Below are 13,736 nucleotides of genomic sequence, written 5' to 3'. Positions count from 1 at the left end.
AGATGATGGTATTATATTATTTCTTCCTTTAAAAATATTTAGTATACTTTTATAAAGAGATACTACCCACTATAACTTATTTTGTAACTCAGTTTCATAACTTATGTAGAAAAGTCTAGATGGTTGCTAGATTTTTGTCTGTTTTTGCTGCTGGGAATTGAACCCAGGGACTTGTTCATGCTAAGCACATGCTCTATCGCCAAGCTACACTCCCAGCCTCTTTTTAAGAATTTATTTTTATTTGCCATTTTTAAAAATGTTTGTTTCATTCATCTTTGAATGTGACTGCTTTTTTTTTTCTTTTAAAAGAAAGAATTATTATGAAGTCTGACGGTATAATTCAGTGTTACAGTGTTTGCTCAGCATGTGCAAGGCTCTGGGTTCAATCCTCAGTAGAGCAAAAAAATGATTAATGCAGAGACTTAAACATATTTGATATATTTTAATCCATCATAATTATTGTCCTTATTAATGTACAAAATGATGGTTTGTGAGGCTGAGGCAGGAGGATCACAATTTCAAAGCAATAACCTCAGCAATATAGTGAGGCCCTAAGCAACTTAGCAAGACCCTGACTCAAAAAAATACAAAGGGCTGGGGATGTGGTTCAGTGGTTAAGTGCCCCTGGGTTCAATCCCTGGAACCAAAATAAAATAAAATAAAATAAAACAAAACAAAACAAAAAAAACCTAATTGACATTGTTTTAATACTCTTTGATAGATATGTCAGTGCCAATATGTTCCAGACTTGTCATTTCCTCTGAGTAGAAGCCTGGAAGTGAAATAGCTGGGTTTATGGTAATTCTTTTTTTTTTTTAAAATTTTTTATTAGTTGCTCAAAACATTACAATGATCTTGACATATCATACATTTGATTCAAATGGGGTGTGAATTCTTATTTTTCCATGTGTACAGATTGCAGTATCACATTGGTTTTACAGCCACGTTTATACATACAGCCATACTAGTGTCTATTGTACTCTGCTACCCTTCCTATCCCCCTCCCCTCCCCTCCCCTCCTCTCCCATCACCTCTCTCTACCCACTCTACTGTGACACTTTTCTCTCTCTCTCTCTTTTTTTCTTCCCCCTCACACCATCTTATATGTAATTTTTCATAACAATGAAGGTCTCCTTCCATCTTCCATGCAATTCCCCTTCTCTCTCCCATTCCCACGCACCTCTCATCCCTATTTAATAGTAATCTTCTTCTCATGTTCTTCCTCCCTGCTCTTTTTTTGAGTCCCCCCCCCCCATATCAAAGAAGACATTCAGCATTTGCTCCTTAGGGATTGGCTAGCTTCACTCAGCATAATCTGCTCATTAGATTATGCTCATCCATTTCCCTGCAAATGCCATGATTTTGTTATTTTTTAGTGCTGAGTAATATTCCATTGTGTATAAATGCCACATTTTTTTTTTATCCATTCATCTATTGAAGGGCATCTGGGTTGGTTCCATAGTCTAGTTATTGTGAATTGTGCTGCTATGAACATTGATGTAAGCTGTGTCCCTGTAGTATGCTCTTTTAATGTCTTTGGGTATAGTCTGAGAAGGGGAATAGCTGGGTCAAATGGTGGTTCCATTCCCAGCTTTCCAAGTAATCTCCATACTGCTTTCCAAATTGGCTGCACTAATTTGCAGTCCCACCAGCAAAGTACAAGTGTACCCTTTTCCCCACATCCTTGCCAGCACTTATTACTGTTTGACTTCATAATGGCTGCCATTCTTACTGGAGTGAGATGGTATCTTAGAGTGGTTTTAATTTGCATTTCTCTGATTGCTAGAGATGGTGAGCATTTTTTCGTGTATTTGTTGATTGATTGTATATCCTCTGAGAAGTGTCTGTTCAGATCCTTGGCCCATTTGTTGATTGGGTTATTTGTTTTCTTGTTGTTTAATTTTTTGAGTTCTTTGTATACTCTGGAGATTAGAGCTCTATCTGAAGTATGAAGGGTAAATATTTGTTCCCAGGATGTAGGCTCTCTATTTACCTCTCGTATTGATTCTCTTGCTGAGAAAAAACTTTTTAGTTTGAGTATGTACCATTTATTGATTCTTGATTTTAACTCTTGTGCTATAGGTGTCCTATTAAGAAATTTGGAGCCTGACCCCATGAGATGGATATTAGAGCCAACTTTTTCTTCTGTCAGACGCAGAGTTTCTGGTTTGATCCCTAGCTCCTTGATCCATTTTGAGTTGACTTTTGTGCATGGTGAGAGAAAGGGATTCAGTTTCATTTTGTTGCATATGGATTTCCAGTTTTCCCAGCACCATTTGTTGAAGATGCTATCCTTTCTCCATTGCATGCTTTTAGCACCTTTGTCTAATATAAGGTAGTTGTAATTTTGTGGATTTGTCTCTGTGTCCTGTATTCTGTACCATTGGTCTACCCGCCTGTTTTGGTACCAGTACCATGCTGTTTTTGTTACTATTGCTCTGTAGTATAGTTTAAAATCTGGTATCGCTATACCACCTGTTTCACTCTTCCTGCTTAGAATGCTTTTGCTATTCTAGGTCTTTTATTTTTCCAGATGAATTTCATGATTGCTTTTTCTATTTCTGTGAGGAATGCCATTGGGATTTTGATTGGCATTGCATTGAACGTATAGAGTACTTTTGGTAATATGGCCATTTTAATGATGTTAGTTCTGCCTATCCATGAACAAGGTATATCTTTCCATCTTCTAAGGTCTTCTTCTATTTCTCTCTTTAGTGTTTTGTAGTTTTCTTTGTATAGTTCTTTCACCTCTTTTGTTAGGTTAATTCCCAAGTTTTTTTTTTTTTTTTTTTTTTGAGGATATTGTGAATGGGGTCGTTTTCCTCATTTCCATTTCAGAGGATTTGTCACTGATATACAGGTATGCCTTTGATTTATGCGTGTTGATTTTATATCCTGCCACTTTGCTAAATTCATTTACTAGCTCTAGAAGTTTCTGGGTAGAACCTTTTGGGTCATCCACAAATAGTGCTAATTTAAGTTCCTCTTTTCCTATCTTTATGCCTTTAATTTCTTTCATCTGTCTAATTGCTCTGGCCAGTGTTTCGAGAACTATGTTAAATAGAAGTGGTGAGAGAGGGCATCCCTGTCTTGTTCCAGATTTTAGAGGGAATGCCTTCAGTTTTTTTCCATTTAGAATGATGCTAGCCTGAGGCTTAGCATAGATAGCTTTTACAATGTTGAGGTATGTTCCTGTTATCCCTAGTTTTTCTAGTGTTTTGAACATAAAGGGATGCTGTACTTTGTCGAATGCTTTTTCTGCATCTATCGAGATGATCATATGGTTCTTATCTTTAAGTCTATTGATGTGGTGAATAACATTTATTGATTTCCGTATATTGAACCAGCCTTGCATCCCAGGGATGAATCCTACTTGATCATGATGCACAATCTTTTTGATATGTTTTTGTATCAGATTTGCCAGAATTTTATTGAGGATTTTTGCATCTAAGTTCATTAGAGATATTGGTCTGTAGTTTTCTTTCTTTGAAGTGTCTTTGTCTGGTTTAGGAATCAGGGTGATGTTGGCCTCGTAGAATGAATTTGGAAGTGCTCTTTCTTTTTCAATTTCCTGAAATAGCTTGAAAAGTATTGGTATTAGTTCTTCTTTAAAGATTTTGTAAAACTTTGCTGTATACCCATCCGGTCCTGGGCTTTTCTTAGTTGGTAGTCTTTTGATGGCTTCTTCTATTTCCTCAATTGATATTGGTCTGTTTAAGTTGTGTATATCCTCCTGACTCAATCTGGGCAGATCATATGACTTAAGAAATTATCGATGCCTTCACTATCTTCTATTTTATTGGCATATAAGGTTTTGAAATAATTTCTAATTATCATCTGTATTTCTGTAGTGTCTGTTGTGATATTGCCTTTTTCATCCTGTATGCTGGTAATTTGAATTCCTCTCTTCTTACATTTTGTTATATTTTTTGAAAAAAAGTCTCATCCTAATGTTCTAGCTCTGTGTTATCTGTATTGTAGGAAACAAAGCACAGGTTTATGTCATGATTAGATTAGGTTAAAGGGTGATGGGCTCTCTAAAAGCAAGTTGTGGGGGATGAGGATCAAACTTGGAGGTGTAATAGCCTTCTTCAGTGGTCTTCCACTGTCCTGTGGCAAAGCATACAGGCTTTATTTTCTTAGGGCAATACAAGCTTAGTGCTAGATTTCTTGAAGAATGGTACTGGCACCACATCCCTAAAAATCATCCAAGATTTCAAATACAGTGATCTGGGACTCATCCCAGATACAATGAATCAGGGGGGAGGAGTAGGTATTTTTGAAAAGCTTCCCAAATGATTCTTACACTAAGGCTTGTATATTATTGTGAATTATTTATTGCTTAAAGGTTTGAGTCCCAGAAAACCATTCAGGGGGTTTGTGATATCAAAACTTTTTTTCCCCCACAATAATATTAAGGTATTACATGCTGCTTTTTCATTCTCTCATGAATGTCAGCAGTGTCTTCCAGAGGCTACATGAAGAGAGATACCAGTGTCCCAACTAGCCTTGTGGCACCAGCTGCCTGGTGGAGGAAGAAATTCCTGCGCAAGTGATAAGTCCCCAATCAGACTAGCTTCCTCACGGCGTCTCGCTTCTTGTTTACCTTGAATAACCCCTCTTCACAATAAATTCCTTTGGTGTGTTTCACTACAAATAAAACATTTGTGGGCTTTCCCTGTATTAGGATCAGATCCATCAGGTCTTTTTCAGAGTAAATGTAGAAGCAGATATGATAACTCATCTGGGGCTGGGGATGTAGCTCAGTAGTGGAGTGCTCACTTAGCATGTGTGAAGCTCTGGGTTTGATCTCTAGTAGTGTGTGAAAAACAAAGCAAAATGAAACCATCCCACAACAAAAAAGAGAATTCATGTGTCTTCATTAAGTCAGACAGTAAAGATTTAAGAAAATACAACGTCACTTTTCTCACTAAATCTTTCTTGTGTTTTGGAGGTTATTTTCATTATTTATTTATTTTTATTTTAAAGAGACAGTGCTTTACCATGTTGCCCAGTGTGGACCTGAACTCTTAGGCTTGAGCAACCCCCCAACCAGCCCCCTGTATGACTGGGACTACAGGCATGCACCACTACACCCAGGTTGGAAGTCATTATTTTTTTAGTGAATAAATACTTTAAAACTTTCAGTTTTTGGAGTCAGGTGCTATGGTGCATACTGGTAATTACAGATGTTGGGAAAGCTGAGGCAAGAGGTCCCAGAGTTCGAGGACAACCTGGGCAACATGACCTCCCCCCACCACCCCCCACACACAAAAAAGAAAAAAATTTTAATTTTTAATATAATATTGATATATATTGATGTAGGACAGAAGAGGCTGGACACCCAAGGAATTTTCAGGAAGCAAGTTCATTGGATGCAGCGTTCAGAGGGGCTATTGCCTAAAAGATTCTCTGGACCTAGAGTCTGGAAATTCTTGAGACTTTATACCCAACGTGGGTAAGAGTTTGAAAGTTTACATGACAAGTACTTTTCCACTTTTTTAGACTAGACAGAGGTTTTGCAAGTTTTTTTTTCTGCTCTCTGTGGAAGTTTTTGCTGATATCCTGTATAAAAAGCTTTCTGATGGGGCTGGGGTTGTGGCTTAGTGGTAGAGAGCTTGTCTAGCATGTGTGAGGCACTGGGTTCAATTTTCAGCACAGTATATAAATAAATGAATAAAATAAAGGTCCACCAACATCTAAAAATATATATTTAAAAAAATCTTTCTAACAAGAAGAGGAATTCATATGTTACAAATATGGGGAGGATTCTGTTTAATTATGGTAAGGGTCTTCTGGATGGGATGTCTGGTCTGCTTCAATATAATCCACATAAACCAAAGATCTTGAGACTGAAAACTTCATAGCATACATCTGGTACCTTGGTACACTCAATATATGCTTTTAATCTGATTCAAAAGATCATTTGTGGGAGATTCAAGATGGTGGGCTAGAGGGAGTCTGTATTCCTGGTCACTCTGACCCAGGATTCAAGCAGTGGGAATACTGCTTCTCTGGAGGTGGATGAAAGAGGATTTCACTAAAACCCAATATTAGCAGTCATTAGAGACTCAGAAATTTGGGTACATTGAACAACAACAAAAAAAACTCAATTGGAGCCAAGCTGGTTGCAGCAGCAACAGAAGTGGTGCTGGTTCAGTGTAGAGGGAGGAAAATACAGAGAAACATGATGGATAGATTCAGTAAGGAATCTTTCCTGAGATAGAAAATCAGCCTGCCCTTAGCCAACCCAGAGGCTGCACTGTACACTGCTGGTGCATGAATAGAACCCCATGTTTCCCAACTGGCACAGGAGAGCTGAGACAGGAGCCATCCTGAGTTGGCCATGCTGCATCTGCTTCTGCAGGACCCAGGAGATCTAAACCAAGACAGATACATGGTCCTGGTGCCTGCTGCATGACCTAGGTTGTACCTAGCAGAACAAGAGCAAAACAGGCACATAGAATATTTTAACCTGTGAGAATTCAAGTTGAAAAAGTGGAGCCCACTTCTCTTTGAGTCTGGTGGCTCATGAGACCAGCTTAAGCAGGTCATGAGTTTGGATAGGTGGGTGTGAATACACTCAGGGACTAATCCTGGATGCCTAAAAGGCTGTGTGGGCAGCACAGCGGGTGAAGGATTGGCTTCCTCACCCCACTAGTAGAATCCTAGGGAGACTCATGGAATCCAGACTCCCATCAGAGATTGGGAGTATGTTAATCTAATCTCTTCAGAGCAGAAACCACCCAGCAAAGCCCCTAAGGTCTGATTAGATCTAAGCACCACCTACAGGAACTCATAGAACTATATAGTGATCCCACCCTGGGAGAGCATCAACCTGCTCTGTGCAAACGAAACACTTGCTGACATTACTTTCCATCCCATCCTCTTACTGGTGAGAAGGGAAGCTGAGAATTTTTGAACTCCAACTTGTAACGTAGTGAAGAACATAAAAAGAAAAGGGTTTAATAAACCTCAACCCTTACTCTTGCACTCATAGCTCAAGAAACCACAGTTGGGCATAGAGAGTGAACATAATTCTCATTATCTTGATCACCTCAGTGGAAATGGTTCCTTAATTTTCACCAAGAATCTTTATTGTGTGTGTGTGCATGCGCATACGCTAATTGGTTCATGGATATCACATTTGCTTTTCTCATTTGTAGCATTTAAAAAATGTATTTTTCCTTGCCTTGTGAGTATAGGGTTTTTGATTAGTAAATCTTGGTTTTGTTTTGCAATTTCTCTTCTAACAGCCAAATTCTATTGTTCTTTCACTTTTTTTTACTTCTAATTTTCTCCTTTCTTATAACCATCTCTACACCTCTTCTACATTCTGTTCACTTTGTTGAAATTGTAAATTCTTTTCTGCCTTTATATCACATTTCCTTTTCTCTCAATTAACTCTATTCTTACCATCTTTTAGCAGTAATTATGTTATTGTCAGGGTTTCCAGTTGGAGTCCAGGTCCTTAGTGTCCTGAACAAAGAACTGAGCAAGACACAAGATTTACTGAAGGTAAAGGTGAAGGTGAAAATAGCTCTATGTAAGGTGTAGTGGAATGGGCTGAGCAGGAGAGAGAGGCTTAAGGCCCTGATGTCTGGAAACTAGTGTGAGGTGTTCTCTTCCCTACGTGGAACTGATTGAAGATTTTATCTCATTTGTTAGAATTGGTTACCTTGTGATAACAGATTATTGTCCAATTTTCTCTGTTGGTTACTTTAGAAAACCTAATTAGAATACTGCCCATTATATCCCCATTGGTCATTTTGGTACTAAGTCCTCAGTGGCAGGAATTGTCATGGTAATGGGATTTACTGTTAATAGGGACAAGACGTCTCTCCTTAGGGTATTAGAAAGAAGCTGCTGGAGGTGTCCTCCAGCAGCTTCTTTCTAATACCCTGTCTTCATCATCTTGATGTACCTGAACTCCTCTACCACAGTTGATTTATATAATGCCTGCCTTCACTATTAATGATTGCAATTACTGCTGTGGATGCCATAGTTGACACCGTTGTTTAATACCAGGTATAATACATGGTTACTTATTGTTTTTGCTGATGGCAGTCACTAACCCCATTAATTTTTTTGATGTGGCAATTAACACTGTAGATGTCATAGTAGGAACCATATTTAGCTTAATGCTGTATGTTGTATTAGTTGTTGCTGTTATTTGTTTTCCCCTAATCTGTGAGGTATTGGAAATTCACAGGGACACTACAAGTTCACAGGATAGGAATTCTGCTGCTGAACAAAACTCAATCAAAAGAACAGGACACCTTGGTGCACACACAAGTTCATGACACTCAATCTTCAGCTATACTTTAATACAAAGAACAGAAGAGACAAAAACCCAAAGTAATGACCAGGCCCCAAGTAGAAATAGCTAGGGGTGGGCCTCCATGTCTCACCTGTGGACATCATTACTGTAGGAGAAACAGCCTGAAATAACACAAAGGCTGTGGACACCATACCTATGAGGGGATCTCAATCCAGATGACTCTAGGACACTTGAGTAACCCAAGACTGTGTCCTAAAAAAAGAGGAATTCACTTCGTTTGATGCATAAGACTAGGACCTCTGAACACATGAGAAAACAAGCAAATGAATCTCCCCCAAAATGTACAATCCCCCCCAAAGGTACCTACTGATAGGTAAATGAAAACCCAGAGAAAGATTGTAGAAAACTGATTTATCAGAATGTTCAATGAACTAAAAGAAGAGTAAGGAAGGAATTAAGAGAGCAAGTACAGGAGATGAAAGACCATTTTAACAAATAGAAATATTGAAAAGAAATCAAGAATAACTCCTAGAAATGAAAGACAGGGTCAAATTAGAAACCCACTTGAAGGTATCAGTAACAGACTGGATAGTGTAGAAAATAGAACCTCAGCCCTTGAAGACAGAACTTTAGGCATTGAACTTTAGGCATTGAAGATAGGCTACTAACAGCGGAATGCATTACAATTTTTTTTAAGAGAGAAAGAGAATTTTAATATTTATTTTTTTAGTTATCGGCGGGACACAGCATCATTGTTTGTATGTGGTGCTGAGGATCGAACCCGGGCTGCACGCATGCCAGGCAAGTGCGCTACCGCTTGAGCCACATCCCCAGCCCCATTACAATTCTTATTACACATATATACCACAATTTTTCATATCTCTTTGTATATAAAGTAGGTTGACCCCTAATTCATGTCTTCATACATGTACTTTGGATAATGATGTCCATCACATTCCACCATCCTTGTTAATCCCCTGCCTCTGCCCTTTCCCTTCCATCCCTCTTCCCTATCTAGAATTAATCTATTCCTCCCATGCTCCCCCTCTCTACCCCACTATGAGTTAGCCTCCTTATATCAGAGAAAAACATTCAGCATTTGTTTTTTTGGGATTGGCAAACTTAGCATTATCTTCTCCAATGTCATCCATTTACCTGCAAATGCCATGATTTTATTCTCTTTTATTACTGAGTAAAATTTCATGTGTATATATGCCACATTTTTTTATCCATTCATCCACTGAAGGGCATCTAGGTTGGCTTCACAGTTTAGCTATGTGAATTGTGCTGCTATACACATTGAAAAGATTTAGTTGTAGTTGGACACAATACCTTTATTTATTTTTATGTGGTGCTCAGGATCGAACCCAGCACTTCGCACATGCTAGGTGAGTGCTCTACCACTGAGCCACAACCCCAGCCCCACTCTGGAATACTTTAAAGACCAAATCTGAGAATCATTGGAATAGAAGCAAACATGGAGATACAAACTAAAGACAGAACATTTTCAATGAGATAGTTACAATAAACTCCCAAATCAGAAATGAGGTTGACATCCACATGTAGGAGACTTACAGGACCCCAAATAGACCCTGACAAATGAGACACTCACCAAGACATGTCATAATCAAAATGTCAAACATAGAAAATAGAAGAATGTTAAAAGCTATGAGAAATAAAAGATCACATTTAGAGGAAAACCAATAAGTCTCACTTCTTATTTCTCTGCTCAGGTCCCAAAATCAAGGAGGCCCTGGAATGAGATATTCCAAATCTTAAAAGAAAACAACTGTCAGCCAGGGTTACTATACTCAGCAAAACTCAGTTTCAAATTTGAGGGGAAAATAAAATCATTCCATTGCCAGAATAAAATAATCCATGAGCACCAAATCAGTACTACAAAGCATACTGTTATGGTTTGGATGTGAGGTGTCCCCTAAAAGCTCTTGTGTGAGACAATGCAAGAAGGTTCAGAGGAGAAATGATTGGGTTATGAGAGTCTTAACCCAATCAGTGAATTAATCCCCTGATGGGGATTGACTGAGTGGTAACTAAAGTGGTAGAGTTTGCCTGGAGGAGGTGGAATTTGGTGTGTGGCTCGGGGTTTATATTTGTATTTGGCCAGTGGATTCTCTTTCTTCTTCTTCCTGATCATCATGTGAGCTGTTTCCCTATGCCACATTCTTCCACCATGATGTTCAGCCTCACCTGGAGCCCTGAGGAATGGTACTGGCCTTCTGTGGACTAAGACCTCTGAAACTATGAGCCCTCAAATAAACTCTTTCTCCTCTATAATTGTTCCAGTTGGGTCGTTTAGTCACAGCAGCAAAATAGCTGACTGAAACAAATACTTAAAGATAAACTTGCACAGAGAGGAATGAAAAAAGAGAGGAATGAAAAAACAATTTCCAAATCCCACAACAGAGGAAGTTCAATAGAAGAATAATTCACTAATGGGAATCAAGACAGGATAAAATATTAGCAAAAAATAAAAATAAATTGACAGGAAACTAGAATACATATTCATACTAACATTGAGTGTTAATGGTCTCAACTCCCCAATTAAAAGACAAAAAACAAAACAAACAAACAAAAAAAACCCCAAAATATGGTGTTTACAAGAGATCCGTCTTATAGCAAAGATACTCACAGGCTGAACGTAAAAGTATGGCAGAAATTATTTCAGGCATATGGTCCAAGAAAACAATCACAAATTAATCAGAAGAAACAAAATAAGGCTATTACATCCTAGCAAAGGGAAAAATTCAACAAGAAGTTATAACCATAGTTTGTGTTCCAAATGTTAGTGCACCCAATTACATGTAAAAAATACTCCATGACATTGAATTCCACATTGATGCCAACACAATTATACTGGGGAATTTCAATACACTTTTAGCACCAATAGACAGGTCATCCAAACAAAAAAAAAAAAAAAAACCAACAAAGATATTACCAACTTAACACTGTAAATAAAATCAATCTAATGAACATCTACAGAATATTCAATCCCAAAATAGCTTAAGTTACTTTTTCAGCTGTACAAAATAGATAATATTCTAGCCCACAAATCAAATCTTAACAAATATAAAAAAAACGGATGTGGACACAATATCTTTATTTTATTTTTATGTGGTGCTGAGAATTGAACCTAGTGCCTCATGCATGCTAGGCAAGCGCGCTACCACTTGAGCCACACCCCCAGCCCCCTGATATAATCCCTTGTATTCTGTCATATCATAATGGAATGAAACTAGAAATCAATAGCAAGAAAAATAATAGAAACCATATAAACTCATGGAGATTGAAGAGTATTCTCTTAAATGAAGAATGAATCAAAGAGGAAATGAGGACAGAAATCAAGAAATTCTTAGAAATGACTGAGAACAAAGACACAACATATCAAAAATCTGTAGGACAGTGTGAAAACAGTTCTAAGGGGGCAGATTTATAGCACTGAGTGCCTACATTTTAAAAGTAGATCCCAAATAAATAAGCTTATGCTCCACCTCAAGGCCTGAGAAAAAGAACAAATTGATCTCCAAAACAAATTGAGACTAAGCAAATAATACAGAGGCTCAATGTAATGCAGAGTTGGTTCTTTGAAAACACAAATCAATAAATCCTTAGCCAAACTAAGCAAAGGAAAGTCAGAAGAACCAAATCAATAAGATCAGAGATGGAAAAGGAGATTTCACCACAGACCCCTCTAAAATCTATATGATGATTGGATCCTATTTTGAAAATTTATTCCAATAAATTGGAAAATCTGAAAGGCATGGACAATTTAGACACATATGACTTGCTCAAATTGAATCAGAAAGATATAGAAATCATAAACAGACCAATATCAAGTAATAAAATTGTAACAGCAATTAAAAGCCTTCCATAAAAGAAAAGCCCTGGGGGTTGGGGCTGTGGCTAAGTGGTAACACACTTTTCTGGCATGTGTGAGGCACTGGGTTCTATTCTTAGCACCACATATAAATAAATAAATAAATAAATAAATAAAGCTTCATCAACAACTAAAAAAATATTTACACAATTAAAAGAAAAGCCCTGGACCTGATGGATTGGATTCTCACCTGAATTCTACTAGACCTTTACAGAAGAACTAACACTAGTCTTTCTCTAACTAGTCCACAAAATAGAAAGAGAGGGAACACTCTTATTAAAATACTTTTTATGAATGCTGATACTAAAACCAGACAAAGATTCATCAAGGAAAGAAAACTAGTGACCAATATCCCTGATGGATATGGATGCAAAAACCCTAAATAAAATATTAGTTAACCACATTTAAAAGCACAAGAAGGTAATATACCATGATCAAATGGGTTTCATTCCAGGGATGAAAGGTTGGTTCAACATGTGCAAATCAATAAATGTGATTCATTACTTAAACAGAATTAAGAACAAAAATCACACAATCATCTCAACTGATGCAGAAAAAGCCTTTGATAAAATCCAACATCTATTCAGGTTAAAAACAATGGAGACTCTAGGAATTGAAGGGACTTACTTCAACATCATAAATGCCATTTATGAAAAACCAAAAGCCAACACAATACTAAATGGCGAAAAACCTAAAAACATTTTCACTAAATTGAGGAACAAGAGAAGGATATCCACTCTCACCTCTATGATTCTATATAGTCTTTGCAACATTAGCCAGAGCAAACAAACAAGAAAAGGAAATCCAAGAGATACAAATAGAAAAAAAAAGAAGTCAAAATATCTGTTTGCTGATGATATGGTCATATATGTAGAAGATCCAAAAAACTCTACCAGGAGACTTCTAGAGCTTATAAATTAATTTAGTAAAGTAGCAAGATAAAAGATCAACATGCATAAATCAATATAATTCTTATACTCCAATAGTGATTCAGTAGAGGAGGGAATCAAGAAAACCATCCCATTCACAATAACCTAAAAAAACTGGGAATTAATCTAACCAAGTAAAAAGAGTTCTACAATGAAAAGTGTAGAACACCAAAGAAAGAAATTGAAGAACTTAGAAAATGGAAAGATATCCCATGTTCATGGATAGACAGAGTTGATATTGTCAAAATGGCCATGCTACTAAAAGATTCACTGAAGTCCCCATCAAAATACCAAAGGCATTCTTAACAGAATTAGAAAAAATAATTCTTAAATTTATTTGGAAGAATAAGAGGCTTGGAATAACCAAACCAATACTAAGCAAAATAAGTGAAGCAGGAAGTATCACAATACCTGATCTGAAATTATACTACAGAACTGTCAACAAACAGCATGATATTGGTGCCAAAATAGACGTGATAAAATATAGTACACAGAGACAAACCTACAAACTGTTGGATATTTGACAAAAGTGCCAAATATATATCTTGGAGAAAAGACAGCTTAAAAAAAAACAAACGGTGCTAGGAAAATTAGATAGCTATATGTAGAAAAGTGAAATTAGACTTCTATA

The sequence above is a fragment of the Marmota flaviventris genome, chromosome 3 (genome assembly GCF_047511675.1).
Source record: "Marmota flaviventris isolate mMarFla1 chromosome 3, mMarFla1.hap1, whole genome shotgun sequence".
NCBI classification, from domain to species: Eukaryota; Metazoa; Chordata; class Mammalia; order Rodentia; family Sciuridae; genus Marmota; species Marmota flaviventris.
This window is presented reverse-complemented; position numbering follows the sequence as displayed.